This window comes from Lepisma saccharinum, chromosome 23, assembly GCF_977018435.1.
Source record: "Lepisma saccharinum chromosome 23, izLepSacc3.1, whole genome shotgun sequence".
Taxonomy (NCBI): domain Eukaryota; kingdom Metazoa; phylum Arthropoda; class Insecta; order Zygentoma; family Lepismatidae; genus Lepisma; species Lepisma saccharinum.
The window spans coordinates 11992437-12019914 of NC_139251.1; the positions used below are offsets into that span (position 1 = coordinate 11992437).

Genomic DNA, 27478 nt, shown 5'->3' on the forward strand with positions numbered 1-27478 from the left:
CTAATTAATTATTCACGTCCAAAGTCACACGAACTTGTGGTGCAGAGAATTCACGATGGGTGGCGTGCCAATGCTGAAGGTAGTCATTTCTGCTTGCAAGAATTACCAGTTTAGACCGCTAAATGGCAATGGTCATTTTTTCATAATTAAAATTTAAATTCTCCAATTAAGGTTAATCTGTCTGTCACTTAACATAATAAATCAATTGTATTATCTTTCAAGATTCTTTGTCACGTGTTATCACTATCGAACTATCCATTTTCTAACGTTTAAGCCCCAAAAGATTTGCTGTCGTCTTATACACAGGGGTAGTTTGGTCTGAGGGTGATTTTACCGGATGCGGTAACTTGCCCATGAGAAATTAGACTATAATATTTACGGCTTGATGCGATACGTGCTGTCACGTAAATGAATAATCAGCTTTATGCATGAAATAAGCACATACTGATCCCTGACACACACATGTGGGTATATAGTGCTCGATAAACATTGAGAAAAGCAGTCGAGTTTCTTGGGTCTTGTAAAAAGATAAAGAAGAAAGTTGGAGAGGGTTCCCACAAAAAGATGGGCATGAAGGTACTTGGTATAAAACATCAAGTGAAACAATAATCGGCGGTATTTGCTGTCACACGTTGCACACATGGTGGTGATGACGTGATCTACATATTTGAACACACGCAGAACGACTTGCCGTAAATGCAAACCGTGAAACATCAGCTGATCGTGGTAATGACCGAGGAATGGAGGTAAGATCAGGCTACCTCCTGATCTGCACCATGTCTCCCGCCCTTGCCGAGGTAAGCTGTTGTGAATTTGAAAGTGTTGCATGAGCTCATGTCGCGATATTCGAATGTTAGATCTGCCGAATTTTACGTCGTCAATACAAGCTTGCTTGTGTGTGAAATGTGTGTGGGAAAATAATCGAGGTTATTACTTTTCGAACTCAAGTGAGAGGATGTAAAGGCGTAAGGAAACGCAAAGAAAGGAATGGAATATCATTTAAGCTGAGGGTAGGCCCACAGAGATAGTTTTGCTAACTCTTGTGCCAATGGTGTAAGCTATAGGTACGCATTTTATTGATTTAGAGTTATGTTGATTTGGTCAATGCACGACACATGTGGAAACGCTATGTAAATATGTATATTAAAACAGTATACAAATAAACCCATGTAATCCTACAAGAAATGTTCTGATTTAACGAATTTACTCCAAGATCTACAGTTCAGATATTTTACCAGTATTTATTCACTTTCTGTACTTGTTAAAAAACCTAGGGATTAAAAATATAAATGTTATGTGTAACCCCTCCTTTTGTAATTCCGGCGTTAATATAATCTACTCGCGAGACACCCAGGATGAGGTGTGGAAGGAGAGATATAGCAAGGATTAATTTGATATGAATTATTTTACTTCGCTTCTTGTGCCACTTTTGGCTAATTTGCGAAGATGGGAATGAGTGATGATACGATGAATTTGATGAATGGACACTCACAAATATGCGTGCCTAGGCCAGGATTCGAACCCGGGACCCCTGGCGTCGTAGCGCAGAAAGGATTAATGAAGGGAATAATCCAGAGGGCCTGAATAAACCTGGGAAGCGAGGGCCGCTATCACAAACAGTATGTCACCAAAGTGAGTGCATTTTTAAAATACCATGAATTGCATACTTTAGAGACTGGGAAAAAAATTGAATTCTTTTTCATTTGGTTTATCGTCGTTCCTTGCCCATGGCTGCAATTACAGAAGACTACTGGAAACACTCGACCGAGAGATTAAAAGGGAGGCGCCCTGCAAACGCAATTTAATCAAATGAAACTCTCAGGGCGTCGCGGAATCGCCCCGTGGAGTGTGTTGCTGTTTCCGTTTTTAGAGCGACTTTGATTGCGTCCGCTGCGGATCAATTCTGGTAAAAGGAAAGCAGAATTCACGAGGCAGGCGCCAATAGGGGCTGCTTTTTGCTCGGGGATAACGCGCCCACATCTGCGTGGGGAAGTTTGTTTCGCCCAGAAAATGGCCGAAACGAAGCAGTGCATTCTGTGAAAAAAAAAGTTTTACGGGGCGATAAAAGGAGATGATTAACGGCTTCCGAATGGGGGATTATGGGAGAGAAACTGAAGCGAAGGAATGACGTTTGCTCCGCCGTAAAATTGGATACTTGTAACGACCTGAAAATCACTAAAATATGCGCTTATGACCTAAAATTTCTATAAATATGCAGCAATAACAATAATACATTGAATTTACTTTATTTAGATTATATTAGATCAAAAACAAAAGAGGAACAAGTATAAAGTATGAAATTTGAAGGTATGCATGAATAAGACTGTTTAATTTCTTTAGAATATCAGTACTATAACCTGACAAGTTGTCCCAATATGCGCGATCGCTGCGGAGCACTTCCTATTACGTCATCCTCTCCACCGCTCTTCTACGTACTGATCTGGCCTTGAGAGTACCAGTGGTGCCAACTCAGCAAAATTAATCTAAAAAACATATGATAAACGATTTCACTTTGACGGTACCGGCTCATACGTATTGTATCAGTTTATCAGTGGTTCATTTGAATTAATCCGGTCTTTGAAAATGCGTGCGGTGCGCGGATCGTAAACTGTAGTATTACGCACGCGCGTTAACGTTTATAACGAAGAGAAACTACAGGTCAAATGACTTCATTTTCTGAGTGCGACATCGAGCAGAAAAGCGGCAGAAAAGCGATGTAAAATAAACCAAATCAATCAATCAAGGCACTGATCACGAAATTAAAGTTTTACGTTTTCGCGTGGATAGAAATTTTCAACCACTTCTTTCTATATCTTGACCTAAAGTATGGGCGAATTGGTGATTATCATAACTATAAGAACGATACTTCACTTTTTGACCCAAATGTCCTGCCCATTGCATGTGCCGTAAATAATGGAACATAGAATACTCCTTAAGGGGAGGAGATACAGTTACGCACCAATTGTGTATGTATTTCAATATCGCCCGAATGGGCACTGCTATCCAAGAGTATGAATTTCTCTCCATGTTGCAAGTGGAAGCGTTTTTTTATGTTGATTTTTAAGCTGGATACGATGTTTGAAAAATATGATGAAATCCCATATATTCCTTATGGGAAATCAACTTCAACATCAAGGTACGGCTAATCAAATGGAAGTTTCGACTTTTCCGCTGGCGAAGCACATCTTCAAACAGCCCTCTTCCCGTTGACATCTTTTTCTATGCAATCGGAAGTTTTATATTCCGAAGAGAACGAATCAAATCATACTCCCATATGATCAATGCTTTTCTTCTTGCCTCCTGGCAGTGTTGCCAAATCTGATGCGCATAAAATAACTAAATTTCACCTTAAATGGAGTTAAAACTGACTTTCAAGAAGCTAGATTTATGAAGGCTGGATAAAGTGCGCCCTAGGGTGATGATAGTTGTCAAAGGAGTGGGGGCACTGCCATTATCGTTAACTCTAAATTGATGACAATTTATTCTTAGTTTTCAACATCTAGATCCGGCGGCATCGGCCATCTCAATAATCCACCGATGGTCGTATGAAATCGAAAATAAAGAATTACCTGATAACAATATTATGTCAATTTCACGTCAAACACGGCACTATAAAGAAGTAGCTGGGGAGATAAGAGGGAGTGGGGCGACGCCGCCAATATAACAATATAACGTCACGCGCAAAATGTATAATGACAAAAGTTGGTCTATGTGGGCCGGAACATGTGATGGCATCATAGTGGGGAACGGGGGTGGGCGTCCCAGTTCACAGCCGAACGAGTGCACCAAAGAGCCAGATCTGGCTCCAAGAGAGCTAAGTTGGCACACTGCCACGGACGGAAGAGCTTGAGAAGAGTTCCGTGGAGACTGTATCGCATGCTCCCAGAATTTACCATTTGGAGTGGTGTAAGGGTAAAGTTCTAGGCAAAATGACCATAAATTGTGCCTCTGTGAAAAGTGTTATGGGGGTATTGAGGAAATTTCGAGGCGGAAGGGGGCGGGGGTTGTTGGGTGTGTGTGGATAAATCACTCTTAGGTTATGAAGAGGGGTTTATTCTTCTGCTACCAAGACTTAAATGATCCTAAAATTCATTGTTCGTCATTTGGAGTCAAATATTCAAGTAAATATTTATATGAAATGAATCAATATTCCAACAAAAATATGGACTTTTCGGGTAATTTTTATTTTCATTTTCCAGCAATCTGGACAGTGGAAAGTCTTAAAAATACTTAGAACCTCATTTGATAGAATATTTTCTACTCTTTCAAGTTATTTTTTTTCTAAAATTAACCATTTTCCAGGTAATAGACAAACACTGAATGAAGGTATTCCTTTTTCCGCCATTTTCCCAAAATGGCGGATTGTGCACAAGTCGGGTAGATCAGGATGACAGTCACAACAATCGTATGAAACAAAAAATAATAATAATAATTATGAACTAAAAGCTAAAGCCGTGAAAAGAGGCTAGTCAAGGTCACGCCGCCCACCTACAGTGTTGCCAATAAGCAACAATCTCAACCGACGAAATCAACCGCATACGTACAGTCACGGACAATGCCGGGTTGTAACGATTCCATTGAAAGTCAATGTATTCATTACAACCCGGCAGTGTCCGTGATGACTGAGCAACTTAGAAATGTGGCAACCCTGGAGAGTCAGGGGTGTGGAGGAGGCAAGGGGGAGCTCTGACTGGTCTATTTTCGTGGAGAGAGCAATGTGTCCACGAACTCCGTATGGGCGAATTCTAATCACTTGCACACCCAGCGGCAAGAGAAACAGTAAGCGAATTGTCCACCACCGTTTTCATTGGGTCTGTATTACACATTGTGATGACTAGAGCCAGAAGTTCGGCAAAATGCCTCTTTTTATCTACTGCATATATTGATAAATTTTTTCCGGATATACGTTTCTTATGTTGTTTCGAATGTTTTAGAAGCCTATTTTGCCTATTTGGGACCCCACTGCCTATTTTTAATTATAATGCCTTTTTTTGCCCTTTTCAATGAAATTTGACCATTTCTTTTTAAAAAAATATGTACATAAATTATTTTTCTCCCAAAAAATGTTGTTGGCATTTATTTTTCTTCCGTTTATTATGTAAATAATTTTCGCCTTTTTTAAGTAATATTGAACTCATGCATGTTTCAACATTGCTGAAGGAGAAAAGTGTGAGAAAAATGTATTTCATGCTCAGTTAGGATATTGCCTTTCGGTTAACATTTCCTTGTGCATGATTGACTGCTGAAGTGGACAGGTTGATTTCGAACACAAAGAAGATATTCCTGAAATCTCCCTCTCGAACCCGAAAATTTAAGGAAGTTGCATCTGAGCTTAGTTTACCTCCACAACCAGTCTTGACGAGATAGGGAACCTGGATATCAGCAGCTATATATTATGCTAACAACCTTGAAAAAATCAGTGAGGTGATAGATGCTCTTCCAGAAAATGAAGCGGCTTCAATTCGTGAAGTGAAGAAACTCCTGTGCTATTCAAGTTTATTTTTGCACATTATGGTGCATTGCCAGAGTCAATTACAATTATAGCATCCATGAAAATCTACGAGGAATCTATGCAGCATATGATGGAAGTGCCAGGAGAAAAGGGGTCAGCTGTTGCGGAAAAGTGCAAACGGGTAGTGAGTGCAAATGAGGACCTGAAACAATTGAAAACAATTTGTGATATTCTAAAAGGTGAAAATGCTGTTACCCAAAACGAGTCCAGCTACATTAGCTTGTTTTATGTATGCTCCAATAACTTCTGTCGAAGTAACTAGAAAGATCATTTTCTATTATGAAAAACATTCTCTCTCAGAGACTACTATCAATGAATGTTGAGAACTTAAAAAAATACTTTGTAGTTATGTGCAATCAAGACGGAGAAAATTGAAATGCTCTTTCCAATGTAGATTTTAACATTTTGCCAGAAATTATAGATAAAAGTAAGCGCTTTCCAAATGTGCCTTTTTCGGCTTATTTTGCCTTTTTTTCATTTTTAGTGCCTATTTTCCACATTATAAATGCCTTTTTGCCTGCCTATTTTAACGAAAATAAATGCCTGAACTTCCGGGCTCTAGTGATGACAATGAATTGAAATAAAGGAGTCAATAAGCAGAAAACAATGCCTGCTTCGAACCAACATAGTTTCATTCCTTAAAACAACACAGGATGTAGAATATAAAAGTAATGAAAATAGCTGTGGACAATTTGCCTATCATTATATTTGCCGTTGACTGTACTTCAAGCCCCATTCCGAGTAGGGCAAACTGGAAACCTTAACACCGATTGGTTCATTGCTTGGGTGCGTACCGCAAGAAACTAACGTGGCTGAAATTACTGCATAATTTCACCCTTAAGGCGCTTATGCAAATGCCTTGTTTGCGGAAATTGAATCGAGTCATGGCCGTCGAAAGTCAGGAAACGTAAATTTAAAACAAGCGCCATTTGAATTTATTGGATGGCGGACGAGAAACAGTAAAAAGATCGGCCTTTGTTCTGCAGAGGACTTTGCAACACCGTGGCCTCCAAGTGTATGCGGGAGTTTCACTCTTCGTGGGGTTGGGATTCCCTGGGCGAGCACAGTTTATCACGCGTTCACCGTCGTGATCGCTCCGAAGCAGTGTTGCCACAATCCGAGATCAGAATTTCCCTTTTTCATCCAAATGTTTCCCTCGTATTTATCTGCGGTCACAAAACTGCAGCATTACTATTATTGTACCAACCCGTCAACCTACAGAGATATTGGGGTTGATTGAATGATCTAAAATAACAGAAAATTAAGAATATTTATATCAACTTGCACACTTTGATTGATTTGGTGTTCTAAGTCCACTTTATGCACAGTAAGGGCAATTGGGACTGAACCTACAGTTTAAAGTGGGATCCGAACCACTATGTGCCTCCACCGATTATTATTACACTCGTAAGCCCTTGATTACAATGCAAAATATTGGATTTTTTATGAGAACAGTCGGCCCCCGTGGCGGAGTGGTTAGCACATCGCTGTACGATGCCAGGGGTCCCGGGTTAGAATCCTGGCCTGGACATGAATGTTTCATCAATTTCATCACATCATCACTCATCCCCATCTTCGCAAATTAGCGAAAGTGTCACAAAAGGCGAAGTAAAATAAAGCAAATGAATCAATCATTTTATGAGGACATCTACCTCGTTAAGGTCCTCCCGATAGCGTAGTGGTAACGTTTTCGTCTTTTGTAATCAGGGGTCCCGGGTTCGATACCCGGTGGAGGCACATGGCACAGTGGTTCGGATCCCACTTTTAACTGTAGGTCAAGTCTCGATTAGCCTTACTGTGCGTAAAGTGGATGTAAAACACCAATGTGAGCTCGATATCTTCAGATTTCCATGGGATTTTGATATTTTTCATGAAATTTCCTTTTGCCCAAATTTCTCTTCAATGAGGGAAATTTCTCTTTATGTGGCAACATTGCTTTGTGCAACTAAACCGTGGACCACGGACGACAGACACGATTATGCAGAATTACCTTCTGGTCGGCGATCACGTGCTCGCGTTTCTTCCCCCCTTCGAGAAAGGGAACAAAAGAACTGCAACAGGAAGCCGAAGCAGAGAACCTTGTCTGCGAGGTCCACCGCAAGATGCGACCACACCCACGTGTTGCGCCTTCGAAGGCCGCGTGCGACATTCGCCCGGGTCAATAACACCGAAGATGTAGCCAGCATCCGAAAGACGCCTGCCTCAAGTTTTACGACCTTCGGCCGTTGCAGCTGCCACGACTGACCGCATCCTCCCGCCCCGCGGCTAGACGGACGAAAATGTCTCGTATGCTAATGCGAGATTGGGAACTGCACCAGTGTTGCCACAATATGAGGGCATAATTTCCCTTTCCAAAGGGCAAAATTTCCCTTTTTGCACCAATTTGTCCCTTCACCTAAGCAAATTTAGTGGTATTCGCAGCATTATTGGGCTGGTGGAAGCAGTAGTAGTACGTAGTTAAGTATTCCGTTGAATGCGTTATTCGTTTGAATAAGAAATATTTCTGACCAGATGTTCCAGGTTTGAATCCTGGTCAGGAATCCATTTAATCGTTAATCCTCATGACCTCATTGTCACTATTTATCCAAAGATGCATAAAAGCAACGTACAATAAACTTAAAGGAGCAGAAACAAGTAGGAAGAGCAAAATAAGTAAATAACATAAAAATGTGGATATGAAATTCGAAATGAACATAAAATATAATAATGTAGTCAGATGACCTTAAAATTTCCCTGCAATTGTAGTATTTTCATCGAAATTCCCTTTTGGCTAAAATTTCGGTCCGAATTTCCCTTGCAAAAAGGGAAATTTCCCTTCGTGTGGCAACACTGAACTGATCACGAAGTCCACGGGATTTCGCTTTTTTTGCTGGGCACATTCGTAGAGGCGTTACTGTGCGCGGGCGTTGGTTGGGAGAAATAGTGCTTATGCAATCTTCCTTTTAACTCTTTGTAGTCTATATGAAACATATAGAGACCTGCCCTTTGGACCAGTGGCGACTCGTGGCCCTTGATCTTCATTTTGAACTATGAAACATTTAAATATGAACCTATAAAAAACGACGAAAATAATAAAATGACATTAACGATATTTCAGATTTCGCAAGAATTTCGATTTTCTTACCCTTCCCTGTCGTCGTTTCATTCACGATAATTAAAATTGCTGCTTAAACTTCGAAATTATTCTAAATGCTTCTAAATTGTGCTAGAATTTATTATCAATTATTTATTTTTTCGGATAATTGTAATTTTGCATCTACTTATCTAGACTTTTGAACTTGCGTTATTTATTATTAACAATGTCATAGTGTAATTTTCCCCCAAAATTGTTTAAAATTGTGCAACAAACGACATGGATTCAACATAGAAGGGTTTGAGAAAATTGTTTACCACCAACTACCGATTTCTTACTCTAAAATCTCCTGACGAACTAAATCGGGCAGGATGAAGAACAGACAGAGGATGAATCGTGGCATGGTTGTAAAAAAGCTTTCCGCTGGATCGGCATACTCCCTTTCCTTTTATACATGTCCGCTGGTGAAGTAGAAATACGATTTGGACAATTTCCTGAAAACATATTCCTTTGAATTCGATTTCCCTCTCCCAGGGATTAGCGTTTGCAGATTATGCTAGATTTTACCATTATGTCAAAAGTAGGGTGCTAAGTGCCAATAAAGATGAAACTTTGCTTGGTTTAGTACCATTTTGCTGGGGTTGGCATCGCTGATTGTGAGGGAAATCTTGCTGGTTCCTCGGTCCTTGCTGATCTTCGCAACCTTACCTACCTCTCTTCACTGCCCCTTCCCACTCTTCATCCATCTGTCCGTAGGAACACCGCCGACGTTCCTCAGCGAGCAACAGAAAAGCCTGTAACCATAGTGTTTGGGCTGAGGCTGAGCGAGGAAGAGCAGAATTCCGCTGGTGCCAGATATGGTAAAAGCAAAGCAAGAGCGGGACAAAAGTCGCTGGTTCCCGCGCACTGTGTGGCAACGTCAACCGGGCTGCGTTGACTAGTTCGAGCGGAGCACTTTTTGTGTCATCTCTGACTTTTCGAGCAGATACTGTCAGTTTTTGTCATATGGATTACAAAGACCAACTCCACAACGAGATCTTTCATTCTCTTAAGTCTTCGAACACACTGGGTTGTGCTCCGACGTGGCAACAGCGCGAACTTCTGCCACCCGCCTAATTTCATGGCCGTGCGTTTAGTCCTAATTATTATTATTAATTATTCTATTAATACTGCGGATTTCTCCACTCACCAACTGTCCACATTGTTTTTGCTGATGTCTCAGATTACATTTAGAATATTTATACCGAGAAAATACATCAACATGACACTTCTTTCCAGTTTCTAACATGTCGTACATCTTCCTTGGGAAAGAAAGTTATTATCTTTGTTACGGCTAATCGCTGGTCTGTTTAATTATTTTCATGCAGTACACACTGCCACGTTTTGCTAAAATGTGAACGTGCTCAATTTTTTTTGATCGTGTACATGTGCAATTTCAGACTATTCAAGATTTCCAATAGGAACGCTGTTCAACTTGTTCATGATTCATTTGATCCTGTACAAACAGCTATAGAGTTGGTCTCCTCTTAACTTCACGGCGAGTTCTCCTCCTGTGTAAACACTAAAGTTCTACTATCGTTTACAAATCGCCTCATCCGGTCGCCAGTTCCTGTGAAGAATGGGAGGAATGTTGTCCTTGTAACGCTGACAAAGATCGGAGCACAGCTGCAACCTTCGAGGATAATATCCGTGCTTCCGGCGGCTATTGTGTTTACAAACAGCAGTTACATCCATGGCGGAACGTCAAGATTTCATTTTTGCCCTGATTTGCACGCTTTGCACCTAATTTCTCACAAAGCTCCCATGTCATATTTACTCGTAAAATTTACATAACTTCCAAAACAAAAAAAATCAAACAAAATAATGGCAATGGGCCACCCCGGTGGCGTACTGGTTTGCTTTGAAATCATGGGTTCCGAGTTCGATACCTGGTGGAGACATATAGGCACTTTACATTGTGGTCTAGTCTCGTCTCGATAAGCCTATCTGAGCATAAAGTGGACTTAAACCAGTGATCGCCAAACAGTCGATGGCTCGCAAGGTTTTTTTTTCTAATGGTTTGCGAAACCACTACATTAGATTGCACCTGCAGCCTGATCTAGTCCAGACAATATTCCAAGTATAAATGTTTGTAATAATTATTACGTGCCGGAATGAGCGAAACCAATGATAAACATATGGGGAAATAGTTGGTCAAAACGACAATAGATGGCAGCACAACTGGAAAACTGAAAGTAAATTCTTAATGAATTAGAGGAACTAGAAAATGATTAAAACTAAATAAAACAAATGAAAGGGAATGAATAGTGATTAAATAGTTGTAAATAAAGAATAAAGAAACACAAAGGAATAAAGGAAGTTCAATGATCGCCATAATCCTCATACGTTATAGATATAGGAGATTAAAGAAGTTAAGCAGCCGATTCAAATCTGTGTCCTTTTCCGTCTGGCGAGAAGGAAACTTCTTGCTCGAGTTTTGGTTTGTCCCCTTGGTGGCGCTATATCCATATTTGTCGCCCCAAAACACATCGAGTAACAGTAGAAACGACAGGGAGGAATAAAAGGCTATTATTCAATAAAAAGGAAAGAAGAAGATAATCTTTCTATAGAAGAAAGAAGAATAAGAAAGAATTAGATAACGTTTCCATAGAAGAAGAAGAAAAATATAATTCTTCCATAAAAGAAGAAGACGATCTTTCAGTAACAAGGGAAAGAAGAAGATGATCTTTCAATGAACAAGGGAAAGAAGAATAGAATATTTCCATAGAAGAAGAAAGAAGAAGATAATCCTTCCACAAAAGAAGAAGAAAATAATCTTCCCATGAAAGAAGAAAGAAGAAGATGACCTTTCCATACAAGAAGAAGGAAGAGAATTTTGTACTACGAATTCATGCATATAATCTTTGTATCGTAGAAGTTTCAGAATATATATTTCCTTTATTTACATCCATTGGTATATATCGCAGTGGTTTGATTCGTATTCCAAAGAAAATATCCCATAACCGTAGAGATTGGCCGTGATATACAGAGTGCACCCAAAACAGAGGTAGCATAATCCTCCAATGTATAAAAATCTGTCTCACGTACCACATGTAACAATAAAAACAACGAATTTATGGACAATAATAAGCAGGGAACGGATTTATATTTAGTAAAAATGTACTAAATATGTAAATACTTATTTAGTTATTTTCACTAAAATATGGAGTTAAATGTGAACTTGAAATTGTATTAAAATTACCTATTTAATAATAGAGGAAACTACTTGAGCTACAGTATACGCTTACATTGGCATTACTTGTATAAAAAAATGTTTTCATTTCCTGTTTCTGAATCAATGATTAAGAAAATTTTGTTTTAATTGTTCGAACGTGAATCTTCTTCTGTTGTCTCTAGATGGATTTGCATTGACTAAAACTGCCTTTAATATAGCAAGAAATAATGGGAGTTTATTTCAAATTCGCAATGTCTGTTGGAGTTAACGTTGCCAAAATAACGTTTGGAACAACCAGGAGCCAATGCTTGGGCCCTCATTCTCTATTGTTGACAACAATTGTAAATAAACAGGAATTTTAAGTGTTTTACAATTGCAAAAGCAAACAGTTGGAAGGAGTAAAATTGGTAAAGAATATATAGAAAGATTATTGTTCGGATTAGAGAAAACTTGTAATTACCGCAATTGGAGGGTATAAAAAACGTCGTTAACTTTTGTTTCCTTAACGTGTCGCTGCGGACTTGGTCAGTTATTCACAAGAAATTCACCCAACTCTTGTCGGTTACAAGGGGACATGCAGTTATTGCGCGAATATGGAGTATATGTTGAGAAATGTTCTGAAATATGGAAATAATATGTAAAAGTAACTAAAATATGTCAAATATGAGTCAAAACCTGATATATGTACAAATATGGAAAATAAAAACGGAATTTTTAGATTCTACATGTCATGATGCGCCAAGATAATAAAAAATGTAACTGATTTCAGCTTCATACATAATTATGTATTTACATATAAATCCATTTCCTGCTAATAAGCAAATCTGTAAACGACGTACCGTAAATAGTCGGTCATGGCAACTAGCGGTATCTCAGGAACTCCTAAAGCTATGAATATAGATATTGGTCTCGACTGATAGACTACCAAATAGTAGCTCAACACAATATAAATTAACTGTCTGTCTGAAGCAAAAATCAACAACAATAAATTTATTTGTATGTTGATATTTGAGAATGTAATATTTTCTAAATCAAGATCTTGCCAATACTAGTTTAACACGAAATTATCTCTATTCATTTTTATCAACAAAGAAATTACAGTAAAACTTCGTTAATCCGAACTAATGGGGGGATAAGTTGACCGGTTTAACAAAAGTCCGGATTAACTGAAATAACGTAAAAGAACAGAAAGTGCATTAAAACTCCGTTTATAGTAACAAAACACGTTTATTATGGTGTATTTAAAGGGCATTCCTGTGTCAATGTGGCTTCTTCCCGAAGTCTGCAGGAAACAGGATTTCATCAGTGGTTGACTGCCTTTTCTTTGGGAAGTTCTCCCTTGGACGTTGGATGTACGTATTCTTAGCCGTTACGGAGCAATATGACGAATGCGATTGTTGACTTCTAGCCACATTTAAAACCTTGCATTCTGTTTTTTCCCCTCCTTTTGCCTCTCCGGATTAACCGAATTCCGGCATATCGGTTCCGGATTAACGAGGTTTTACTGTATCATAAAAAATTAAATCCATCCTTGGTAGCTCGACATTATTTTCAAATAGCCTCAATGGCCCTGAAAGATTGGCGATTTCTGACAAACAAACAAAGAACGATAAAGAGGACGATCCCTCTCCTTCGGAAATAAAATTGGAAGGGTGCCATTTACCCCTTTCTTTGATGATCTTGAGAAGACCATTCGTTGCTTTAATAGATATAAGCAGCTTCCAGCATTACCTGCTTGGACTCCATTAAGAACTAACCTTTTCAATAGTCATAATATTAATATTGTGGTAAGGGAACAACAACAACATTCTGGGCATCCCGGAATGACACTTCTCTCCCATTCTACATTTCACTAAGGGTCCAGAAAGAGTTTAAAGCTTATTTTGGTCAATAAGCCAGATTTAGATTATTTAATTAAGGATTACTTCTTTTCGTTGGTGTTTTAAGTCCACTTTATGCACAGTAAGGCTAATCGGGACTGGGCCTACAGATTAAAGTGGTATCCGAACCGCTATGTGCATCCATCGGGTATCGAACCAGGGACCCCTTGATTATATGGCGACGACGCTACCACTGTGCCATCGGGGAGGCCTAATTAAGGATTGAAATGATGAAGAACAATATTATATGTATTTTCTTTCAAGACGTGTAGTGTATCATGCGGAGATAAAATATTTTAGTAGTGATTGCTGCTACAACTGTCTTAAGCATTGCCATTGGTTGGTAGCTTTGTGGAGTCTGTGGAATGCGTTCGTTGTTAGGTTAGGCAGTTTGTGTTTGGTTCTCTTGGAAGAAGAAGATGACGACGAAAAATAGTTGTGGCAACAATTCCGACCAAATATTTTAATGTTATTTTCAGTATGTCAATATCTATGTGCTATTACCTCGGCCACCTTCCATTTTAATCCATGAAGAAAGTTTTATTTCATTAATAATAATAACTCGAATAAAGTTACATATTTATGTATGATTAGGACATTTTCGATGTATTGAGTTTCAGCAGCGAGTGTCATTTCTTATGTGGGTGTAGAATGTGATGTGTCTAAAGTACGTCTCGTTGTCACTAGGACTGTCCATATGGTAAATTACCTTCTTAATATCCAGTAAATCGGACTTTTGATTGCATTTTTTTTACTTCACTTTTCAGCACTTTTGGTTAATCGCGAAGATAAGGATATGTGATGATGTGACATTGACAAAAAACACCCATACCACTGTATTAGGCAGACATTGATCTCAGGCAGCAAACCTCTTACGGTTTAAATTAGCGCCTGCAAGAAGTTCATCGTATCTACCGCTTGGAGGCGCCCGCTTTCACTTCTGGATGATACTCTCAAACAGCAGATGGCGCTGGCAAATTTCAAGCAACGGGCAAACGTGACGTCATGGGAGGCAGGTGCGTGAGATGTGAGTTTGTAAAGAAGCTGTCACACGGGCTGTGGCATTGATGAAACTGATCGCTTAGGGGTTACTGTGATTACAGCGTCAGCAGTTCGGAAACAATGGAATAACGCGTATCGTACATCAATGTAAAGACTAGATTTTTTAGAATACCTGCTTTCTTACTCATAAATACGAAGTTATTGAAGATATAACCTTAAAAGAAAGTCGCGTACTTTTTCATGGAACACGTCAACAATTCCCTACAGGGGAAATTTACAAGCGCCATCTGCTGTTTGAGAGTTTGATCCAGAACTGAAAGCTGGCGCCTCCAAGCGGTGGATAAGATGAACTTCTTGCAGGCACTAATTTAAACCGCAAGAGGCTTGCTGCTTGAGATCAATGTCTGCTTAATACATTTGTCTGTGCTCATACCCAGGACAGGATTCGAATGCGGCATGTCGCCGTAGCGATCTGAGCTAACCACTCCCCACGGACGAAGGTTGGATATTCAGTCATATATCTGTACTGTCTTCAGGCAGTGTTGAGTGCTACACACTCAGCATGTCATAAATTCAATGTGAGACCTGATGAGTGTGCTACTTGAGAAGAATATACTGAGTTCCAAAAAGAAGTAAAATGGAAGTTTGATAAGACGCTCCTGTTGCTATAAATTCACTTTGTACACAGATAAGCTTATCGGCCGAGTTGCTAAATACAGAAACAACTTCCAAGCGCTTTCTTCATACGTAATATAACACACTGCAGGAAGAAACGAACGAAAAAAAGTAGGAACCAGCATATTCTCACTCCTTTTTTTTCTATTTACAGAACCATGAAATCGATGTTTATTTGTTGTGTCTCAGTTTGTCTTGTTTCCTTTGTTTTCGAGTACATGTAAATCTGTTTGTCCCGCATGTGACGGGCGAAACACATTCAGGAACCACAAAACACAGTTCGCCCGCATTACTTTACGTGTGCGTCAGTCTTAATGAAAATCTTTTTCTTTAACTGTGCTGGGTCGATTCGTTCGCTGATATAAATAAAGATAACCAGTATGTTCGTTATCGACCAACAGTATACGTGGCGTGGTTCCTTCGAATCGGACCAGTGCACGGTTGAGGAACAGCGAGAGATGAGGGTGGGGAGAAATCAATGTTTACGTGCTTTAGAAGTTTTACCTCTGCGGCAGGGTTGCCAACTGCGGACGTAAATAGTCCAAGGAAGTCACTAAAGGCATGAGGGAGGGTTTTCCCAAAGCCCTACCTTCTGCGGCGGCAGCGAGCACTGTTGCCAACTTAGCTCTTTTAGAGCCAGGTCTGGCTCTTTCGTGCACTCCTTTGGCTGCGAAGTGAGACGCCCCACTGCCCCATCATGGTGCGATCGTTGGCTCCGGTCTACATAAACCAACGTACATTTTGCACGTGATATTGTTATATTGGCCGTGTCACCCCCGCCCCCTCTAACCTCCCCAGCTACATTTTTATAGTGCCGTGGGTGACGTGAAGATACATAATATTGTTATCGGGGAATACTTTATTTTCGATTTCTAACGACCATCGGTGGAATATTGAGATGGGTGATGCCGCCAGATCTAGACGGTGAAAACTAAGAATAAATTGTCATCACTTGGTAATAGCAGCGCCTCCCTTCCTCTTTTCGACAACTAACATTACCCTAGGAGGCACTTTATCAAGCCTTCGAAAAAATAGCTCCTTAGAAGTCAGTTTTAACTCCATTTAAGTTGAAATTTGGCTATTTTATGCGCATCATGTTTGGCAACATTGCCATGATGGCCGTAAGAGGCAAGATGAAATGCATTACTCTCATGGGAGTATTATTTTATTTGTTTTCTTGGGAATATCAAACTTCCGATGACATAGAAAGGGATGTAAACGGAAAGAGGACAGTTTGAAGATGTAATTGACAGGCGGAAAAGTCGAAACTTCCATTTGATTAGCCGTAACTTGAAGTTGTTGCTTTTTTTCTCCATAAGGAATACATGGGATTCTGATAATTCTTATTGAACATATTTTTCAAATATTGTTCAACATTAAAAAAAAGCTTCCACTTGCAACATGGGGAAGAAATTCATACCTCTTGTACACCGTTTTTTAAGTAGCAATGTTCATTCGGACGATATTGAAAAAAATGCACAACTGGTGCGAGACTGTCACTCTTCACCTTAATATGCAGAGTTGAGCAAGTTACTAATAAAGAATAATACCTTGCAGTTAATTATTTTGTCATACAATAAGAACATTCTATTGCATACTCAAGTTTCACATCTGCTGTATGTGGTGCTGTGACAATTACTTTTGTCACCAGTCTTTTTGTAGTTTATGTGAGTGTATTTTAGAATTTCGTAAATACTCTTAACAACTTTCTGTAGCCAGTTGTGCTTTTTGGCTTTTCTTGGATTTTCGGTTCTAGACGGCGAGGATAGGAAAACAATAGCGACTTGTGGAATTTTTGCCACTAAGGGTGACTTTTACTTGTTCAACGAATGGAACAACGTCCGAGCTGCTGACCGAGGGGGAGTTCTTTCGCAACACGTGTGAGGGCTGCTCTGTTTTTTTTTCTTCACCCCCAAACCTCCCAAGTGGACAACGAGCCTGGAAGAAAGACCACCGTCCAGCATTTTTTCTAAGCTAACGAACTGCGAGGCGGTTGATTTTTGAAGTTTCAAGTTTTCCTTAAATACCCCTGGACTCCAGAGGACTGAAACAGTTTAGCGCCATATTCAGACCGAACACCATCTCCGCGTCACTTTGCGCGAGTTACGGAACTTTGCTTTGTTTTAACCTTTCGACCGCGTCGTGTTAATTGTCGTGAGTGTGTGATCGCAGTGACAGTGCCAGGAATTGAGGCCGTGTTGATTACGTGTTTCACGTGCTCCAGGTGTTTTTCCCTTTTTTGTAAGGAGGGACATTGAATAAATATGGGCGGCTGAGAAAGCTACGAGAGGGACGGGACCTTCGGGTTTCCGATTACTGCTGCCATGAAGCCAAGAGAAGAAGCCAGGACCCTTGCCTAACTATACGACGCCTTAAGTCAAGAGAACCGCACCACGACGCTTGCATAACGGCGTCTGAGATGAAAGCCACGCCGCAGCGACAACTCGCATTGCCAACCCAGGTGGGAGACGACAGTACAACAGTGAGACGGATGTTCCGCCGAGAAAAGGAGAAGAGATAGAGAAAAGAGAGAGATGAAACGACGTCCGCCCTTAGACGACCCGACGCCCTGCGTATCCCCGAACGGCCATTGGAAGCCACGATCGGATGCAACGCCCCGAGCAGACAGATGGAAGCGAGGTGTTTTTCCGCCCATCTTCGTCGCCGCGATGGAAAAAGGGAAGAAAAATGAATGTTACGTCTAAGTCGAAGACAGAGTTTTCGCCAGCCAGGAGGGCAGACTGGCATAGCCACGAGTGTCGTCGGGACGCCTCAACGAGGACCACGCCGCGAGTGAGTCGGTATAGTATCCTCCAGTTATTTCTTTATGTGTGAGAGTGAACATTTGTCCACCTACGTCGCTACTGGTTCGTCATAACACAAAGCGAGATGAAATCGAACAATGTTGCCTGCAATTACTAATTATTTTGGCCAATCAAATCAAAAGTTCTATAAATCTTCAAAAATTAAGAACCTATTTCGCTCACCCTTCGAAGTTCTATAAATGTAAAAGACCTACTATTTGTTATTGTTTTCCTATTCTCGCGCCGAGTATTTATATAATTAATTATTTGACTTTTGCCGTGCTCTTTGATATATATAGGTATTAGAAAAACTAGGTACTAAATAGTATAGCTGAGTTAATCATTTTGAATATATCCTAGTTTATATTACTGTCGTTTGTATTACCAGCACTCGTGTACTTGTAATCAAGTTTATTTCATCTTGTCACTCATTTAGTCTATGCTTATTATTTTTGCATAGTAGTGCCTCAACAAGTGTAATGTCAATTATTATTCACTTTTGGTAACTATGACGCCTAGCTAATCGCGTCTCATACGTGACAGAGCGCTAACCGCGCGTATTTACATTGAAAGCAAGCCTAAGGGGCTAATTGAAATCTCAAATATTCGAAGGTACACGGGAAATAAACCAAAGAGGCGGTTAGATATTTTATCATGTAATGCTATATTGTGTTCACCCCTGCAGTGTGTGTGTGTGAGTGCATGATAGAATGAGAGTGAGGGGATATGTAATGGTTACATTATCATTGTTGTGTTTATTTTTACCGAATACACGTATATATTCGTTATCCTACAGGTGTTCTTGATTTATTTATATGTATGTATAGATGTATATCCTCGTATGGTCGATATTTTTGGTTTTAGTCCTGAGTTTGAAGCTGTATAGCTTGTCTCCATTGACCAGAAGATTTATAGTTTTCTATTATTACAACAATTATTATTATTATTGCTATAAATGAATAACAGCACCACTTTATGCACGACGTGGCTTACCGCCGGAGGTGTAAATAACCGACCCGGTGACATGAACCTGGAACTAAACCGTTAGCTGGTGGTAGGAATCGTGTTTCCTTAACCGGAGACGCGAACCAAGGACCGACGACCGTCCAATCGGGCGGCCGCGGAACCCTGAACCTACGGACTAGCGGTAGAGTTGTTTGGCACCTCGAACTGGGGACTTCGGTCTCCAGGACGAATGGTCAAACCCGTTACAGTGCATGTTTATCGTGGAAGTCGTGACATAAACGGAGGGAATTGTTAACACCATAGTGTAGGATATGTCGGGGTGAGTGCCCGTCTAACCCCTAGCAGGGCTGGCCCCAGGAGGACCTATCTGTTAGCTCTAATAGTCCTTTGCTATGGTCCAAGTCTTAACCTTCTGAATGTAGGAGGTCCTTCTCATACCGATGTTTCCCAGTACCCACTTCTCCTACTGCGATTCTAGTAAGACACCCTCTCCCCCACTTAATCGTCTCGTATTTACTAATCTCCACACTTCTTCTTCTTACTAGACCTTTACTAATTCATGGTGATGAACTAACACATAAAAGTTATAACCCTCTGGCCACAAATGTACTAAATGTGCTGGTAACATTGCAACTGATGTCATGCCTGGATTTGATTGGCTGTTATGCTCAGAGCCGCCAGGAGAAAACGTGCACGTTTTGTCTTGAGGCATCGGTCACGGGGGAAAGAGCAGTGACTAACAACGTGTATTGTAAGTGTAGCGATATGATGGGGAATTTACGTAGATCGTGGTTCCTTTAAATTCTATAGTTTATTTGTTAATTTATTTGTCCTATATTAGGATTTTGTTATTCTAACTTCTAATCAAATTAATATTAGTTTGGGTATTGAGGAACCTATTCTTAGAATTCTCGGTCGTATGGCCGCATTCACTATACACGCATTGACCCCTAATTATTTATCAATTTAAGTTGCATATCATCCAGTTGTCTGATTAAGGATAAATAAAGAAAGGGAATACGAGGGCAATTCGGAAAAAAACCTCCGTTTGCGCATGCGCGAGAAATGTCCGGGAAGAGCGACGTCAGTCCTGTGGCAGTATGTGCAGTAGTCCAGTAGACAGTGAGCAGTGGAAGGAGAAGGTTGTGTTGCAGTTCACTCGTCCGTTACAACAATTGAAAATGAACGTTCCAATAGCAAAGCCCGCCAAATGTGAAGTGCGTGCCGTAATTCGATTTCTGTGTGCGAAAAATCTTTCGGCGGCTGCGATTCATCGCTAACTGTGTGATGTTTACGGACCAAACGTGATGAGTGACAGTGTCGTACGTGAATGGTGTCGCATGTTTAAAGATGAACGAACCGACGTGCACGATGCGGCAAGAAGTGGGCGCCCATCTGTAGTCAGCAACGAACTCATGGAGGAAATTGACAAAACTGTCCGTGAAACCCGTCGGTTCACGATATCGGAACTTTCTCTGCGATTTCCCCAACTTTCTCGGACTGTTTTGTACGAGGTGGTGACAGAAAAGTTGGGGTACCACAAGTTCTGTGCTCGTTGGGTTCCAAAACTCCTTTCGGAGGAGCACAAAAAAACAACAGAATGGGCTCTGCTTTGGACTTTCTGTCGCGTTATGCCGAAGAAGGAGAACAATTCCTTAACAGAATTGTGACTGGCGATGAGACCTGGGTGTCGTACGTGAACTCTGAAACCAAACAGCAATCAATGGAGTGGGGACATACGCACTCACCAAAGAAACCCAAAAAGGCTCGGCGAACATTGTCTGCCAGAAAGGTTATGGTAACAGTCTTCTGGGATGTGAAAGGTGTACTAATAGTGAAGTTCATGGAGCGTGGATCGACTGTCACTTCAGAAGTCTACTGTGAAACATTACGACAACTCAGACGAGCCATCCAGAACAAGCGTCGGGGCATGCTGACTTCCGGTGTGGTGTTGGTTCACGATAACGCTCGCCCGCACACTGCTGGACGTACTCAAGAACTTTTGGAGCAGTTCCACTGGGATGTTTTTGGTCATCCTCCCTATAGCCCAGATTTGGCACCGAGCGACTACCACCTCTTCAGGCACATGAAACAGTGGCTTGCGTCGCACCGCTTCGACAATGACAATGTGCTTCACGATGCTGTTAGCAGGTGGCTTCATTCCCAGGCGGCAGATTTTTTTGCAGAAGGAATTTCAAACCTTGTAAAACGTTATGACAAGTGCCTCAATTTGAATGGTGATTATGTTGAAAAGTAATGTCATGTTGTAAGTTTCAAATGTATATAATACAAGTTCTGTATCTACGAATGTATGTCATTGATAACCAAACGGAGGTTTTTTTCCGAATTGGCCTCGTATATTTACTTGTTGATTGTTACCATTCTATAAAAGTACTTTTGCACTGTTAAAATAAAAAGGAAAAGATCTAAGTTTCTGGTTTTGAATTCGTAACTAATTTCCTAGAATAATGGACTCTGATAACAGCTTGCTTTCACTGTGCCTTTGTATGGTAGATCCTGCTTGATGCAGTTGAGGTTGAGCGTGTCGAATATGAGTAAATGGGCCTTTTTTACAGTTAAGTTGCAAAGTTAAAAACGAATAGACGCTTTTAAAGTTCCTACCACTCCCAATTAGTAACTTTGTCAACTTTAAATCCCTAACCTTAAACCTAATAACTCTTTTATCGCATTTCATACACTTTACACTAGTATTTACCTTCCGAATACCAACCTGTTCTCTCTCACTTTAAGATCTTACAATTAAATAGTAATTTTAACCCTACTAACACTATTATATGTAAACCAATGATTCTTCTGGTCTCCGAATAATCATTGGTCCTTTTTCTGATATGATATTAAATCATACCATCATGTAAAAAAATGGAAATTACAAAAAAAAGAATAAATAACAAGGATAAACGGGAAAATCCCGCAAATATTTCTCGTCACGGACGTTCCGGTATAATTTAAGGAACCTTGACAATACCGCATACCTCCCAAATGTATGCGGGTGGAGGAGGGCATTTTTCAGCTCCCCCCTTTATTTTTTCTGAGTGTGTCTCTCTCTCTTTCTCTCTCTTTCTTTGCACCATATTTTTATGAAGTGCTATAATGACATTTTCTGTAATATATTGATTCTTGTAATAACTTGAAGTAAGAAAATGACATGGTAATATTTTCTTATATTTCCAGGTGAGTACAACTACTTCGACTCTATTTGATGGTTTTGAATTGGTAAGTACGTGCATATATCAAATTTCCACCGGCTGTTAAAACTGTAAAGATACTATATAGAATATTGTGAGATGTAAAAGGAAACAGTATGCAGCAATACCGTTCAGAACTCGTATTTTGCACCCGAGTGGTTCAAGATGTTTAATGTGGAATAAATGCTTATAGTTTTATTACTGGTAAGGCACTAAGCAACCAACCAGCGAACTATTGGTACAGTCATGGGCACTTCTGGGTTGTAGTGATTGTATTGAAAGTCAATAGAATTGTTTTACAACCCACAAGTGTCCGTGACTAAATCTCGCTCGAATTTTTCTGAGAAGTGATCAACCTATCAAAAATGATCACTCTGGGATCTACACAAGAACTTCTTTTGTTGCTTCAATTTCTATATTTTCGATTCCTTTAATGTCTACTTATGTATTGATTCATTCCTCTTTCGGCTGGTCTGCCAAGCTCTTATTTTTAAGTCGTCCCTCTTTAATGGATGCTAGTAGCAACTCTGCCACATATCCTTGAAAGTTAGACCAGCACCACAATTAGTTGTTTGTTTGTTTGAGTTTGTTTTCAAGCCCACTTTATGCACAGAAAGGCTAATCGGGACTGGACCTACAATTTAAAGTGGGATCCGAACCACCTTGTGCCTCCACCGGGTATCGAACCCGGGAGCCCTTGATTACAAGGCAATGACGTTACCATAACGCCACCGGCAGAGACCCCATTATAGAAACAGCTCGCAATGGAGTCCATTAGTGGTGACGTCACAAGCAGACGATGAACTGGAACTGAGTCTTCACAACGAGAGAACGTGTATTCTTCCTATCCAATTCAATGATATTTTCCTTCGGAAGGGTTAGCTTTAATAATTATGACAACAGTTATGAAACAAAATTATGATGCGTACCACATTTAACGAACCTGCGTGGTCGCCATATTATATTTATTTTGTTAAGAAGAATGCATGCTAAATGTCCCTGCGAGGCGTACGCTTTTAGTTTAAATGTGTTAACGGATCCACCTCTACGTATTATTTGACCCTGCGTGGTCGCTGTATTCTGTAAACGCTAACGGATCCACCTCTACGTTTATTAGCTTCGCTTATTATTAGACCCTGCGTGGTTGCTGAATTCAGTAAATGTTATCAATTATTGTCATTTACACTGTTCAACTTGTTGTTTAGAATTACAGAGTCCTGCGAGGCTCATTATTAATTGTATTGTCTGAATGCGCACAGTTTTAGTTTATATTAACACGTGCATCTAGTGATTTTCCCACTAGTGATTTCTCAATGTCAAAACCTTGATAATTCTCAGTAGGAAGTTTGCTATATGTAAAGAAATGAGTTAGCAACGCGTACTTGTAGTTAAAATTTTCACCACCTATGCGCCCCCCCCCCCCTTCGCGAGTATAAAGCCAGCGCAGCAAGGCCCGGAGCTCAGTTGGCGCCCTGATGTCAACAGGCAAACATCCAGGGTTAACTGGCCTCCCAGCCTGAAGGAAAGAAGAAGAAGAGCCTAGCTGCAACCTACCTACCTGGTCCGCTCGCTTCGGCTGATAGGTGCTCAGGGACTACCTGCCCGGCTTGACTGGGAGCACCCGGAACTTCCTTTCTAACCTGCCGTCACTGCATAGGAGACACCGGTTGGCTTGCCAATTCCCCGCTAACGCAGGGGGGTGTCGCGGCATCCTTTAATCCTTTTACCCAGCGCTCGCTCTTCGGGGATACCGATTGGTTTCGGCCAATTCCCGGCTGTGGTTGGGGATACTACGCACAACCTACTCTCTCTTACAGGGGAACCCTTGACGTCAGCGGCGACCAAGGCCCTAAATAAAATTAGGTCTCCATACTCCCCCTGGCGCCTCACTGCGAGGAATAAATTGGATGTTCCCTGCCCCCCCCTTATCTCTTTGAGACCAATGGTATTACAGATGAAAGCTCGTGCGTGGTACAGGTAAGAGCACGTGTGTGGTACAAGTAAATGCACGTAGGTGTTACAGGTAAAGACACGTGTGCTAAGAGACATTCTTTTATTAAGATTATAATAAACATATATAACTATATATAAAGCTGGTATAACCTTTCTTTACACCCAGCAAGCCTTGAGATAATTCTGAGTCCATGTTCTACGGCTGACAAGAAGTTAGCACATATGGGTAGACTTTTGCCGTCCACCTAATTGCAGGTTTAGTGTGTTGAACGCAGCCAGTGCCTGTACTCCTGCGCTGTGTTGGTGTGAGCACGGGTGAACGTGCAAAGATGAGATTTCGGAGAATGCGACTATACCTTACCTTACACATACCTTACAGAGGATAAGGTCAAGAATAACCGGAGTAAGAAAATCATGCATTTTCAAAACATTCCACTTCCGAGCACAGCCGAAGCCGATCCGAAGCTCACCCGATCTGAAGTTGCCACGCTGCCGCTATGGATGGTGGGAAACCAGCAGCGTCAGGCGATTGAACCGACGACGCCCATTGGCTGAGATTTCCTTTGGAGCATTCGCTTTACTCGATTTCCTACTCCATTTATTCTTTACATTCTCATCTGTAAGGTATAAGTTATATATAGACGTATTCTCCGAAATCTCATCTGTACATTGATGCACATCACAATTTTGTTTCTTAACTGCTGTCACAATAATTAAAGCTACCCCTTCCGAAGGAAAATAGCATTGAATTGGATAGGAAGAAAACACGTTCTCTCGTTGTGAAGACTCAGTCCCAGCGCGTCGTCTCCTGTGACGTCACACTATTGGACTCCATTCCAACTGGCGACTGAGAAACAACGAATCAGCAATCAGTTGAATTCTCTTCATCTGATATCGGGCATTTTGCAGTCACAAGGAACCGAAAGTTTCTGGCGGGACGAAATAAAAGTGTGTCGGATACACAGCATGTTGCCAAACGTACTGTAAAGTGGATCCGTTTGGTGTCCACGTATAAAATAGATCCTCAAAGCATGATATCGCCGAAACTAAGTTCTTTCATGGTAATATTCATCAGGAAAAGTTACTTCGTCCTTATTTGAGATAGCCCAGATCTGGCTGTATAGTAAATATCGCGTAACTTCCCTGTTGTAGTACAGTCATTGCAACATCAGACTTCCTGGCCCCCTTTCCTTTTCCTGCATAAACCTCAACCAGAAATTCCATTGAAAGAATTGCCACATTTGTTCTTGTTTTCGTTATCTTAGGTAAAATACCAAAGCGCGTATCTAGAAATATATTTCGGGGAGGTCCCAATCAGGTGTATCACAGATAATGATTATATAACAATAATAATGATATAAATGTTTAAATTAATATCTTAATATTATTTATAGTCCTATTCATAATACGCGTAATATATACATTAATTAATATTGCATTGTTATTATTACATGAATAGGCACAAATCGCCAAATTTTGTACAAAAGCAACTGTCCTTGCAATGAAATTATTGCCAATTATATTCAGTTGACGAACAGAATAGAAAACACTTTTTATTTACTGCAGGGCGAGGTTCGGTGTTAAGCTACCACCTAACTCTGAAAATGAAAGTTACAAAATGAATTTAACATAAACAATAACGTATTTAAGGGGGTCCAGGGTGTTCGGATCCCCTCGAAATACTCAGTACTAAAATTAAATAATAAAGAACTAAAATTAATAATGAAAATATACTTGTTTAATTGAGGGTTATTTATTCTCGCGAAGCTTATTGGAAGGCAAAGATCATACGACTTAGAATGGCAATACCAAGGAAGATTTATGCAAGATTAATTAATAATAATAATAATATGCATAGAATATTACCAGAAATTTTACTTCTCGTCAACTGTATCTAACATATTTTTTGACATTCAATAAATATTCAATTCTTTATCAATTTAACATTAATTTCCTTGCCAGGGAAGTGTTTCTTTTTACATATATTCACGATCTTGATTATACGTAAGCTAGATAATGAATACGTGGTGTTATATCACTATCCTTATACCGTCCTTTTACCTATTCATGCAATAAAATATAATATTTATTAATTTGAATATTTTAATTAATACTATTTTAATTAAATATCATTATTTTAATTTAAACATTATTATTATTATGAGGCATTTGGTTTGGACCCCCGAAATATATTTCTAGATACGTGCCTGAACATATATGAAAAATAATAAAATTTTAAGAGAATACAATGACAGACACATTAACACACACACACACGTGTACTTACGCACTTTCCAAATCGAGTCTAAACACATACACAATTTGAAATATTCGTTGTGTCAGAGAAGTGTTCGCAAAATACAGGGTTTTGCTTGGTTCTTGTTGCTTGTTGTACGAGGTAATGCCCAGTTGATGTTTTTTCAATAAAACTTAAAGCTCCTGATAAATATTTTCTGCATATTATAAGTAGTTGTGTGCATAAATCTTCTTCCAAGTTGTATGATCCCAATCTAACTAATCCTTGCCTTCCAGTAAGTTCGGTGGAAATAAACTCTCTATTATACAACAAATTCTAAACAAGTATAATCTCATTATTTAATTTTAGTACTTGTAAGGCTTTCGGAAAAAGAGAGCAGGAATAATGTGAGATTTAACATACATTTTTCACAACTGTTTTGGTTAAATTGCTTGAGCAATAATAAGTCGTATGCAAACACGTCATTCTCCTATCCAGTCAGTGAAGCGAAAGAGATTTAGCAAGTCAGTGCAGTAGTCTTTAGTCGGTGATTCCGTAATCTGAACTTTTATGGCTGTGGTTTGTGCTTGGATAGGGGAGACGAAGGTTTTCAAACGCTGTCACGGAGAATGCTGCGGTGGTTTCGTTCAGCCTCGTCACACGCGAAACTTGACAAAACTTTGGAGTCACGACGTCAGGCCGAATCACACGGAACTGGATATCCAGTAAGTTGGCGCTGAACTGGCTAACTGGGTGGAAATCATGGCCGCCTGGCTGGCTGCTTGACTGGTTTAGGCCACGTTCTAATTGCAACTGGCTTTTCTGGTTGACAGGATCTGTGGAACAGCCAATCAGAGAAGTTTGGCCATGTGAAGATAGTCTGTGAGTTTGGGAAAGGACTGTTTTTTTGTCTGTGGTTTCCGAGTGTTGGTTATTTTTGTTCGCTTCTCAATAAAA

General features: G+C 40.2%; 1 protein-coding gene across 2 annotated transcripts in view; it reads left to right on the forward strand.

Moving 5' to 3' along the window:
* LOC145977862 (uncharacterized) overlaps positions 1-27478 on the forward strand; it is a 347706-nt gene that overhangs the window by 210411 nt on the left and 109817 nt on the right. The window lies entirely within an intron of this gene.